Below are 5317 nucleotides of genomic sequence, written 5' to 3' on the forward strand. Positions count from 1 at the left end.
TTACAGTCGCGGGTGAGGTTAGCGAACAGGGGAGGGGGGGGGACTTTTAATGTGGAAAGGCTGCAGGTGGTTTGCAGCGGGCGATTTAAAAGTTGTTGGTTGCAGACTGTGAGTGGGGGGAGGGGTCCACCGTATGCTAGTGTGACACTCTTAAGGTGGCACTGAAAATCCAACCCTAGCAGGACGGCAGCGCAAAGACGGGGCAGGACTAGCAGTTTAAATTTTTGATATTCAGTGCCCCCTACTGACAGGGTCACCACACAGTAGCCGCTGATGTCCATTGACTGGGACTTGGACGCCATAGAAATGCGATGGTGCGTTGGCAGAATCGTGAGGGAGTGGCTACGTACCGTGTCGGGGTGGACGAAACTCTCTGTGCTCCCGCTGTCGATCAGGCAACTGGTGGCGCGGCCGTTCACCGCGATATCCATCATGGAGCTGGATAGATGGTGAGGGTGGCCTTGATCCAGCGTCACGGAGGCCAGTATGTGGCTTAGTGAGTCACTATAGTCATCCGCCGAGACGGTGGTCGGTTCCGGTGACGAAATGGCGGTTGAGTGCGTTGGATACGATGGCGGCGGATGCCATGCGGCCGGGGGTACACAAAATGGCGGATAAGATGGCTGCTCCCACGGCCCGCACGCTGCGCTGCTGGCTGGCTTCCCCTTGCAGGCGTTAGCGTAATGGCCTTTCTTCCCGCAGCCCGAGCAGGTAGCTGTCTTAGCTGGGCAGTGCGCTCTGGGATGTTTTAACTGGCCACAGAAATAGCATTTTTGGGCCTGGTTACTGGGCATCGAAGCAGTTCTTACCGGAGGCTGCTGTCTCGGTTGGGTCACTGCAGCGGTTGGTGCCGGGGGCGGCGGTCCCGTGTCCCACGGTTTCGATTGCCATGTCTCGGCGCCGTTACGGGGGTATGCCTCGAGGTTTCGGTGGGCCTCCTCTAACGAGAGCGCAAGGGCAATGGCCGTCTTCAGGTCGGGTTCCTTGCTTTCTAGCAGTCTCTGCCGGGTGTGGTCTGACTGGAGGCCCCTGACGAAGGCATCACAGGCGAGTCCCTGCGCGTGCTCCACAGCCGTTACCGCTTTACAATCGCAGTCTCTGCAGAGTGCCAGTAGCGCCCGTGCAAATGCCCCTACCGATTCTCCCGGTTGCTGCCTGCGGGATCCCAAGAGGTGTCGGGCGTAAATTGTGTTCACTGGGCGCGTATATTGCCCTTTTAGTAGCTCGAGGGCCGCCACGTACGTATTAGAGTCCCGGATTAGCATATATACTTGATGGCTCACCTGGGCGGTCAAAATTTTCAGTTTGTGATCCTCCTCTGTAACCTGTGAGATTGCGAGGAAGGATTCAAAGCAGCTCAGCCAGTGTTCAAACTTGGCTGATGCACCCACATCTTGAGGGTCGAGGTCCAGGCGTGGTGGTCTGAGGGCTCTCAGCAATGTCTGCTGTATCCGTTGCTGTTGTTGCTCCTCAGGTGTCGCCATTTAACTTTTAGCTAATAAAATTGATACGCTTATCAATTACTTCATAAAAGGTGATGAGTCGAAGAAGAGATGATGAGTCGAAAGAAGAGATGAATAAGGCTTTTATTAGCTAAGAAGAGACCATGCTTCTTCGTGAGTGACTGAACAAGTCTGAACGAAACCCACACAGTGGTGGGTGGAGTCAGCTGAGGCATGCCTCCATACACAGCGCCACCCAGAGGTGGCAATATACAATACAGTGGTTTACCACACTATTACCATGGGATAAGTCAGTAAAAAATAGTCAGCGATACGGGCCCCAACCCCGCAGAAGACATCACAGACAGAGAAGGAAGGGTGGAAAAGGGAAGGGGCAGACAAGGATGAGCACGGGATTTGGAAAAAGGAGGGACAAGTAGTAGCCCCTGACGGCAAAACCTGCTCAAAATCTATCATGGGAATCAACACTCTGGAAGAAATGCTATGCACTCCCTGTATAGAACGGTGCTGGTGGTGGCCAGGGATGGGCAGGGACGTAGCAAAATATTGCCACAGATGTATTACCTGTGCCCAGTACAACACCGGCAAGGCCGTAAAGATCAGATTGTCCTACTAGCCTAGGCCTAAGGGGCCTTGGGAGCAGGCCTAGATAGACTTCACCGGACCTCTGCCCCCTAGCCGAGGTAAAACGTATTGCCTAGTGGTGATAGACCAGTTCACGTGATGGGTAGAAGCATTCGCCACCGTCACAAAGATTTTCCCCAAGGAAATAGTACCCCGATGGGGGGTGCCACTGCAAATAGATTCAGATCAGGGAACACACTTCACTGGCAAAGTCATCAAGCAGACATGCGCCCTATTAGAAGTAAAAACGAGGTTTCACAAACCATGCCACCCACAGAGCTCGGGAATGGTAGAGAGAATGAGTAGAACCTTAAAGGCGTCAATCGCAAAGGCCATTGCCGAGACGGGCAGGGGGTGGGCGGACCTACTACCTAGCATCCTAATGAGGTTGAGGGCTACGCCCAATCGCACAACCGGACTAACCCCGTTTGAACTAATGAATGGGCGGGCCATGAGACTGCTCGAGGGCACGATCATGGGTAGTGAAGACGTGGGACCAGCCCGGGACAGGATTAGGCGGTTTATTAAGGAACTATGCAAAACAACTGCATGATATTTGACAATAAGCCAGGCGATATAGGGGTAACATGGGGATGGCTGTTAAATGGACAAACATGAGCACGATATGCGTCGGGAAGAAGAGTGATGATACATTAACATGCGTACAGGGAGGAACTAATCAAGTAATAGGTGGGAGGGATTTCACTCAGGTGTCCGGGGTACCCCAGCAGGAAGAAGGAGGGTGGGAACTATGCCCAACCTCCAAGTGAACCAACTCTGATGATTGGTGTTGGAAGGTAAACCCCCGGGATACTCCCACCACCACAACCACACTGACCAACCCAGTAACAGGAGCCCCGAAGTCCACCGCATTAACTACGGAGGAACCCGTGAGGTGTCCGCAGCCTAGCTCGGGACCCAAAGGGGGGCTCGTGATCCGGGATTCTGCTAGGCGCTTATTTGAGAATGTACACCATGAAATAGTTTTGGTTGTCCTCAATATTAGCCAGATAGGGTTACCCAAATGGTGCGAGTGGTGTACAAGGTTGTTTTATCATCAGCTCCTCGACATGACAGTTACTGATGCCCGCCGGGCCTCTGGGTGACGCGTGCGGTCGAGCCTATCTCACCGCAAGAGGAACCTGGTAAATGATATAGCCACTGCTTACAGTACAGGGACATCCACAGTTAATTCCCTGGATAGGAATGGTATTAGCTGTACCCAGTCTGCAGGAAAGGGAATTCAAGCCCCTCTACCAGGTAGAGAATGTTGGGATCATAAGAGATGGCAATTGGCTCAGATACCACCTCGCACCCAGCTATGCAACCCAGAAAGGTTCCTTCTTGACGGGGACCTCGCTAGAGGGATGCAGAGAAAGGGGGAGTAACGTAGTCTGTCCACATCCTGTGTGGACGGTGCCAGGAGCCATGCCGCATTAAACTGTACCCTTGAAATTTCCAGCACCCGCCATGAGCCAACGCGAGCAGCACACCGGGGAAAAGGAGAACACTGTGTGACCACCAGTGAACCTCAATACCAGTATGGTATCATCCAGTGCCCAGTGACCAGCTCAAGTTTCTGCTTCCGCCCCCGGGCCCCAACAATGATCGGACATGCAACCATAACCTACCTACGGTCGCCCCGCCAGGAACGGGTGAGTCCAACTGAGGACCTAAAGGACAGCATGCTCGAATATGTACTCCCTGAGAGGAAGGACATCCCAAAACTACCAGAACACCTCCTGGAACTGAGGAACGAGGCCGGGGCGATAATGAAGCAGTATCACCGAATTGAGCAAGAGGTCATACAACTGGGGAAGGATGTGGAGGCCAAGCTGGAAGAGGCCTCATGGTGGCGGACACTTTGGGACTGGGGTATTAGGGTGGACATACACCCCTGGATCAGAATTGCATCTCATGTATTGGTGGTGGTGCAGTTGCTAATTGTCATCATACTTATGTTTGAGTATTGCACTCAATGTAAAAGATGCCACAACCGAACCATTGCTAAAACTGTTGTTAAAACACAGTATAGAGAAGCAGGGAATGTTAGAGGTAGGTTGTGTAGCCACACCCATGCGAATCCAACAACCTGCCTGGCCAGCAGTGATTGGGCGAGGAGCACGGGCAGGTGAAGTTAGTTGGCCATCTTGGGCTATCACCAAGGGCCAAAAGGGGGGACTGAAGAAGTTAAAAGTTAGATTAGCGGCTCAACTGACTAGCTGGCTGATGTAATAAAGGAGAAGTCTGGCAGAACAAAGACAGTTGGAAAAAGCATATTACACGATGATTGGAGGAGTAAAAGAAGGCAAGTAGGCCATACAATGAACAATGGGCTGCCAAGATGTGATTTGCGAAGATGAGGTTAAGCGTACGTAAATTGGATAGAACAATGGCAGATGTGGAAACAGGGCAAATGAGATAAACAAAATGTGTTTTGTGGAGATGTGATTAAGGGTACGTGAATTGGACAATTAATTGGCCAGGTCCTGAAGATGTGAGGGAAACAAGATGTAAGATTGTATATAAGCCAACTGCTCCAATGTAAAAATTAGACTCCCGTCTCAGCTCAGACTGAGAGGGCCTCTCCCTGCACGTGCTTGAATAAAGATCGCTTGGAACCAGTACACGCTCGTCTCCGTCTGCTTTGGGGGCAGAGAGAAATCCCACAACAGTAGAGATTGTAGTCTCACTGCTACATCAACTCTGCACTTAACCCTTAGTTTGAGTGTGGGTTTCAGTCAAATAATAAGATTGAGGATACATGCAAGCATGAGAACAGGCCCATTGCTGCTCACCCTCTCCGTGAAATGATGCAACCTCTTGCACTACACTTCTCCAACTGCTAGTAATATTACTCCGGGAGGACCAGCCAAACCAACGATGAAAAACAAATCTGCGGTCAAACTCTGGAAAATATGTCTCAGACTCAAATCAAGCTTTTTCTGCACTTGCCATTACCCAGTCTTAGTTGAACATGAGCTGATCTGAAAGTTTTTTTGGTGGGTCCAGTCAAAAAAAAATGTAAGAACCACTGTTGGAACCAACCTTGAGCTCTACTCTTTCATGACAATGACAATTTATGGGCTCATCTTAAACCCTTAATGAGATTACTGCCTTTTAATCTTACCAAACATCTGTTATTTTCTAATCCAGTGTCTTAACTTCAGTACAAATATATTTATTTTATAAATGCTACCCTTTTTAAATATAGCTCATCAGGGCTGAAC

This window comes from Somniosus microcephalus, chromosome 7, assembly GCF_052327205.1.
Source record: "Somniosus microcephalus isolate GS21.2 chromosome 7, FLI_Smic_1.0, whole genome shotgun sequence".
In the NCBI taxonomy this organism is placed as follows: Eukaryota; Metazoa; Chordata; class Chondrichthyes; order Squaliformes; family Somniosidae; genus Somniosus; species Somniosus microcephalus.